Below are 8,296 nucleotides of genomic sequence, written 5' to 3' on the forward strand. Positions count from 1 at the left end.
AGAGAATGCAGGCAGAAGTTCAGCAACAGAGTGGGGGCTATCCAATATATTGCACTGAATGCAGCACGTATGATTACCTGCCTTATGGGCAGGTGCACTGAATGCCCACATACACCAAGGAATCCTTGGCCCTCAGAGATCACATACAGGCTTTGGAGACCAGAGAGGCTGAACTGGAGGAGCTAAGGGAGACAGAGAGGTATACAGATGAGACTTTCCGGGACACAGTAGAACAGCCTCACCCCTGTATGACAGCCTCTAGACTGTTGAGGAAGATGAAAATCTCAGGGAAGGAGAACATCAAACTGGAGCAGAGGGAAATTATCCCATAGTTGGGACCCTCCTCCCAGATGATATCATGGTATACTCTTACACCGAGGATACCTCTCTGGGGGAGGGAACTCCAGTTATTAGGATGAGACAGGTAATAGTAATGGGGGATTGGATCATTAGAAACATAGATAGCTGGGTTTGTGATGATCGAGAGAATGTACGGTGAATTGCCTGATGTGTGTGAAGGTTGCGGATCTCTTGAGGCATCTAGACAGAGTTAAATATAGTGCTGGGGAGGAGCCGATGGTCATGGTACATGTAGGTACCAATGACATAGGGAAGGCTAGGGGAGAGAGGTCCTGGAGGCCAAATTTAGGCTGCTAGCTAAGAGACTGAAGTCCAGGACCTCCACATTTTTCCAGTTCCACATGCAGGTCCAGTGAAACAGACAGAACTGCAAGGTTTCAATGCACGGATGAAACAATTGTATAGGGAGGAGGGGTTTAGATTAATTAGGAACTGGGGAAACTTCTGGGAAAGGGGGAGCCTATACAGGAAGGATGGGTTTCACCTAAACCAAAATGGAACTGGATTGCTGGTATGTAAAATTCAAAGGGTCACAGAGAAGAGCAGTTTTTAAACTAAGGACTGGGGGAAAGTCGACAGGTGCAGAGGAGTGCATGGTTCAGACAGAGACATCCCTTGGGCAGGATCTATTAATGGAGATTCTTTATATATTCTTTTATATACCACTAAGGAGGAGAGGATGGAAGATGATAAAATATGGGTAAGATTCAATGAGAAACAGTCAAATATTCTCATAAGCAAACTTGATATAAGGTGGGTACATAACTGGCTGAAAAACAGTACTTAATGGTTCGCTGTCAAACTGGAGGCATGTAGCTAGTGGGGTCCCACAGGGGTCTGTCCTGGGTCTGATACTATTCAATATTTTCATTAATGACTTGGATAATGGAGTGGAAAGTATGCCTATAAACATCTGCAGATGATATTAAATGGAAGGGGTTGCTAGCACTTTGGAGGACAGAATTTGAATTCAAAATGACCTTGACAAAGTGGAGAAATGTTCTGAAATCAACACGATGACATTCAATAAAGACAAGTGCAAAGTACTACACTTAGGAAGGAAAAATCAAATGCACAAATACAAAATGGGGAAAAATTGGCTAGATGGTAATACTGCTCACTAGCTGGAAACAACCATCCAGCAAGCAAGTAATGATCAGAGCAGATCTAAATGCACATGTTGGAACTGTGAAAGCTGGCTATGAAATTGTCCATGAAGGCACAGCATTGGAACCAGAAATGCCAACAGGGAAATGGTCCTACAGACGTGTCTGGCACTGGTCTTGGTGATTGTAAACATCTTTCAGAAGAAGAGAAGCCATTTCATAACATAACAGTGGATGATGCAAGTAAGCCAATTTCTTTTTAACGAGAAGAACAGATAGATCATGAATATCAATTGTAAGGTAATACCCGGCGACTGAACTGAAAGACAGCACATATTTCTCCTTATGGAGTTCAGAATGAAGAGAAGTGAGTGCCAGGACAATACTGCTTGGTGGATAATTTAAAAACTTCCTTCTGTGTTGTCCATCCAGCATCTTTCATGAGTACTAAATTCACATTAAGAGGGAAAAAAAAAGATCTCCTTGTCCTGAGCAATATATTCCTGATTCACTAAAGGGCTTAGTGCAAAAATGATTTGTATATGGGATGCAATAACAGCTCTAGAGGCATCAGGCAGATTCAGATGGGAATACACAGAGACAATTCCTTGGCTGATTGTCTGCAGAGAAACATCATGATCTATGCAGGAACCCATTCAGAGTGGATGGCACCCAAGCAGCCTACCTAGGCGTTAATACAGTAATTGCTATTCGGAAATTCAGTCAATATGATGCAGGGCTTGGCTGCAAATTAAGAGTTTGTGTAGACAAGTTCTCTAAAGGTTCTTTAGAATGAATCATTTCCTCCATAGAGGAACACCCGCCCCATCACCAGGCCTATCTTCTTATTGTGTGCTGGTTCCTGACCACTCTTTGGGGCCAGAGGCCATTGAGAGGAAGTATCACACATTGCCAAGGCAGGATAGGGATGAACAAGTGGAAAAAAAGCCAAGAATGGCCCTGTGGAAACAGATCTGACAGGCAGGTGGAAAGGGAAGTTGGGAGATATCTCTATCTCATTGGGGAGAGGAGCTACCCCTGGCAGCAGGTGGCTAGGGGAGTGGTGATAGGTGAGTAGGATCTCCTTTTGTCACAGAATGAGAGAACAGGTATGAGGAGGGACTCCCACTAGGGAGGAGCAGAATGAAAATGATGTGGGACTGAAAATAAGTCTTTTCATCTTGGGTGCCTCAATGGAGAGTCAAGACTCCTAAACTCATCCCCAGGGCTCTAAAGATGAAAGGAACAACGTCTATATACTAACATTTTTTGTTGGTGGTGCAAAATGAGTTAAAAAACCAGTAACTCCTTAATTAGAAATAGGAAGGTTCTATTTTCCTTTCCTTATAATACACATTCAAGAGTTGGACTATATAGGTCACTGATCTGATTTAGCTTAGCAATTCCTATGTTCCTAGGTAATGTGTATGCTTTCTTGATGTCCTTCCCCTCCCCCCTGAAAATGATTGCTTACATATGCTCTCACTCTGTTAACCATCAGTAAAGTCACATTGATTTTCATGGGAGTGGAGGTTACTCAACATTTTGCAAGAGTAATAGCTTACTGAGATACCTTAATGAGGATGCACCAATGTAAATTGGTTTTGACTCTTCTTTATTTGACCAATATTAGTTTTTGACCAATATTAGTTTGGGAAATGGACTAGGAGAGATGGAGGAGATAAGGAAATCAGGGGATTTGTAGTTTGTATGCTGAATGTAAGTTATACAGTGTAATGAATGGAACAATTTATGCATAATTTCATTATGAGTCATCCTAATTATAATGAAAATTTAATAGTTACACTTTCTAGTTATGTATCTATCTAATAAAAATACATATGCTAATTGCATATGGAAATACACAATATAATTAGTGTTACAGGTTATGCACACAATAACCTCTTCTCCTTTTTCGGAGAAAAATTCTCTAGGAATCATAAGAACTTGGTTTGAAGTTTTATATATATTGGTCAACTATTCTTTCCACTCTCACGCTGAGTCACTTTCAAAGGGTATCCACATCTGAACCATCAGTTGGGAGCTTTTCAGTAAGCCAGTAGATCAGTGGTTTTCAATCTTTTTTCATTTGCAAACCCCTACAAAATTTCAAATGGAGGTAAGACCCCTTTGGAAATTTTAGACATAGTCTGTGTTAACCCTCCCACCCAGTGGTCTGTGGACCACAGGTTGAAAAACACTGTTCTATGGTAACAACCACCTTTCATGGACCCCTGGCCCTGAAACAGTCTGCGGACCTCCACAGGTCCACAGACCATTTTGGTAGATGGTCTGGTGTAAATCAGCTATGAAAAAGCACAGAAAAATAATCAACTGACGGCCAGCCAAGGCTGGGTCTGTTCCACAACTGAGATAAAGTAGTTTCGGTCTGTCTGGGTACGGATGTAACATGCATGGCAAATAGCACTGCACATTGTATCGAGAGTATGAAATTAATTGTGAAAGAGAACTTGATTTAAATAGTCAGTGGGATCCTTAAAGGAGACCAGTCCAAACCTAAACCCCACTCTGGACACATTTGGATTTGAACCTAAATCCAGAACTGAATGTTTTGGCTGGCACCTGTTCCTATGATTAACTAACCTGAAACCTCATGTCCAAACACCCCCAATTTTTTAAGACATTTGATTCTGGATGTAGATCTCATCAAGGTAATTTGGCCCCATCTCTACTCATTTAGGGTTTAATTTTCCATTTCTGTATGGGATGTTACTTAAAGCAGGACAAAAAATTCAGAAAATAATCTGAGATTATCTGAACAAGCCCAGTTTGAGTCTTTTGGACCAAATTTGAAGATCAAAAGCATGGGCTTCAGCAGACTCAGAGTCAAAATATCATGACACCTGCCTAGAAGAGCAAACTTTCCAGGAGCCTTTCATGGCCATACCTGGACTGTAATCTCTTTCAGACAGGGACAGTCTTTTTCTTATATGTTTGTAAAGCAACTAGCACAATATTGCACGACTGAGATTCCTATGTGCTACTTCCATAATAATATAGTATGGCTGACGAGTGATCTGACCACATAGGGAGGTAGAAGAGCCCTGCAGTGATAATACATACTTCACTTCAGTATCAAACTAAACACCCACAGCTGAGGGAGGTCTGTTGACATAACTGTCCATCTACAGATTAAGGAGAGAACCACAAGGCCAGCCAGTTCTCCATGTTCCATCCCTAGGCTTTCCTGGGCTGGCTTCTTGATGTGGTAAAATTTACATTCTAGTGTTGCATCTTAATGTTTCAGCAGACTCCTTTGCATGGCAGAAGTTTAGGTTCAGTTTCTAGGAACACTGAAACTAGAACATGATCCTGAACATCACAGAAACTGCCAAACATTATTGGAATTTAAACATGTAAATCCTTTTATAGCTATGTCTTCACTGCCAGACAGTTTTGTTTTTTAAAACTACAGCACGGTAACTAATGCACATTAGCAATCACTCTGTAAAAGCCTACTGGAGACAATGCATCTGTAATTTTTACCATGAGGTAGCCAGGTACAATTAACACTATATCTCCAGCAAAGGGGGCACTATCACTTCCCGAGCACCCCTGTGTGGCTGAGTGTGGCTCTGCTGTGTCCTACCTCAGTTTCCCTTCCTTAATGAGACAACGAGGTCATTAAACAGCCCGGTCAAGGAGAAGCCAAAAAGTCTACTTTACAGAAGTGTATCTCCACAAATGTTCCTTTCAGAAGGCTTTATCAAAGGGAGAGGGTTTAAAGGCTCTTACCTCAGAGCCCAGATAACACTTAGAAATCCCAAACCAAAAGTCTCCAGCCACAACTCCTTCCACTGTAGGTCTTCTCCAGTATCTGGAGAGTACTACAATCTGTCCCCAGTTTGCTCAGGGTCTCTCCCAAGCCTCCCTGCCTGGAGAACATCTACCTAGTCCTGGTTCCCTAGGAGCTCTCCCTCCTCTAGAGCTTCCTTTCTCCTCTGGAACTTTTTACCAGCTTAGGTCTCTGAGCCTTTTATCAGACCCAGCTGCTCCTTACTCAACTAACTGCCTTCCAGCTACTTAGGTAGTTAACTATCCCCAGGTGGACCTGGGTTGGCTCATTTTCTCTGGTAGTGTCTGTCACAGGTAGGCTGGGCTCTGACTCCCTTAAAGGGACACCCTGCGGACCCCCGCCCCTTCTTTATCCTCCACTCAATGGCTAACCAGGCCTACTTTATCTCAAGGTAAAGTGCCTCGTCTCCTCTAGGGTTTCACAGCAGGATGGCTAACACACATTAGTTATTCCACAGTAAAAACACACTAGTTTTTAACAGTGAAGGTAAAGCCATGGTGTGATGGGTGAATTGTCATAAACAACATCGTTAGTGGTCTGCGTTTTATGATAGGGAGGGAATTACAAACATGACTCTCATTGACACCAGCAGAAGTTATCTATGTCCAAAAGAATTCCATGAATTGATGGCAGAAGGCACCCATGTTTGGATTTAGTCTGAGTCTCTTTTTTCTTCTGACTAATGAGACACCTGAATGCCTGAGAGACCTGTTCATGCAACTGATTTGTATTCCACTGGCTGAGTTGCTAATCACTTCTCATTCCTGCCTGATTGTCCTCCACTATGTCACTTTTCTGCCTTTTCCTCATCTATCCCTTTTTGGACCACTTGTTTGAGAGAAAGCAACTGTATTTGGATCCTTGTTAAATGGCCTAGAAGTCCCATGCCAATGATATTTGATGCAAATGGATAGTTGCTTGCTGTGAAAATCTTTTTGGTTGACAACTTGTAGGTGCTTAAAGTTTAGCCAACATTTGTCTGTATGGTTACAAAGCAGCAGTCTCCTCTCTTTTGCATATTTAAGCTAGTATCATCTCTCCTCTTCAATGGAGGTCTTTCTACTACCCCATTTCTTCAAAGTTTCTAGACCGTGTTGCTGCATCTCTTTTCCTTCAGCTTTCAACCATCCTTAAATTGCCCAGGTGCCAGAAATCTTCTCACTCTTCTCCTGTAAACATTATTCTGACTTTTCTTTATGAACCCATCTTTTATTTATATACAGTCTCATGGGTTTGGCAGGCTGTTCTCAAAAGATCCACTACATTTTGTACTTTAAGGAAGTGGATGGGAAACAGATATACACATGCCTGCAAAAGTAAAGATCAGTTAATTCTTTCTTATTCTTACAATCAAATTCCAAGTTCTTACTAATTTAACGCACTTTCGGATATCTCAGTTAATTAATGTAGCTATGCTTACCAGTGGCATTGATGCACACAAGGGTATACATCACAAAGCACAGCTAATTTCCAGAAGCCTCAGAACTTCCACATATTTCAACATCTAGTCCTTAATTACACCGAAGAGAGCACAGACAGGAACTATCCTAGATAGATAGCAATGAAGATTTCAAACAAACCTCCAAATCCCTTCTATTCATTTGCTGAAATTCGCTGGTGGTATGTGGAGGTGCCACTTCACTGACTTCATAATATCTTTAGCCTGGATACAGGTCATATATTAGTTTTGATGAGCTGTAGGGGAAATCCAAGCTCATACCGCATCTTTCACAGTGATGGGTAGGGTAAACTATTGAATTCTGTGGCAGAGATGGTGAAATTAAATGACAGACACTGCTCAGTAAATCATTGAAGGTTGAAGGTACATTTGAACAACAAAAAGAAACCCGAGCAAACAAAGCCACTCTCCCCATTGTTTGATGCCAGTCGCTCTGCACTTTTCTGTTTAGTGACCAGGCAAAATATGTTGGTAAGGGTGACTCCCCACTTGCTGTTGTCAGCCTAAAGCTTGTGTTAGGTAACCCCACCACAGTTTCATGCTTCCACTTTCCTTGGTGTGGATCTTAATACTGGTGCTTTCAAAGCCTGATTTTGTGTGATCAGTGTGCAGACTCCACTGTTTCCTACGCTGAACATTTCTGCTGAGCTACAGTTGCTGCCTGCTTCTTTTGTGTTAAGCAGTGGATTATTGTTCAAACATTTGCAGCCCATGTGAACCTAACCTCTGAATGCAATTCCCCAAATTTACTGTCATATCGGAATGCCATAATCTGAGGTGCTTCTTGCTTGTTCAATAATTCTCTGAAGCGCTGCCCCAATTAGTGCTCCTGTGATTCTTTTCTTTGTGATGGATAATGCATTTTGCTATTCACCTTTTGCAGAAGCTGAATTGACTATTTAGATGCTTTCTCATTTTATGTATGGGGGCTTAAACATTTTCTCAGTCAAGTCTGACGTCTTTTTCAATCCATTTCCTTATTCCTACATTAATTTCATTTCATCGAGCAATCCTTGTGGAGATATTGCTAGCTAATTCTGTTCTCTTCTTTCTCCCCCTAAATCACTTGATGTACAATGTCCCTCTTTCTGCGGGACTCAGGTCTCTCATTTAACGTATTCTTCCTTTTATTCTTTACTCAGCTGTTGCTTTGCTTTAGTGGAATCTTCACTCTTTGATGAAGCTTGTTCTTTTTTTCTTTTCTAGTCTCTTTTTTAAAGGTCTTTTGCATACCTAAAATGGCTGCTCTGTTCTGTATATTTGGGAGCTCGGTCATCTTGGATTAAATCCTCCAGCCTGAGTAAGGGCCATGAAAGATATTACTGAATGTGGAAAGTCAGGTTGTCGGGAGGTCAGGCTGAAAAGAGAAGAGAGGGCTCCTTGCTAAAGAGCACGGGACTCAAGTGACCTCTGCAGCTAGCTTACAGAGAGGGAATTAAGGTGCTGTGATGCTGTCAGTAAGGAGTGGAACAGAAGCTGGCTTGAGAGTCAAGATACCTAGGTTCTCTTCCTGTCTCTGACCTCTTCTGTGATCTTGGGGATGTCATTTCACAT

Source organism: Emydura macquarii, unplaced genomic scaffold (genome assembly GCF_026122565.2).
Source record: "Emydura macquarii macquarii isolate MOO-44397 ecotype Brisbane River unplaced genomic scaffold, CSIRO-AGI_Emac_v2 contig_3603, whole genome shotgun sequence".
Taxonomy (NCBI): Eukaryota; Metazoa; Chordata; order Testudines; family Chelidae; genus Emydura; species Emydura macquarii.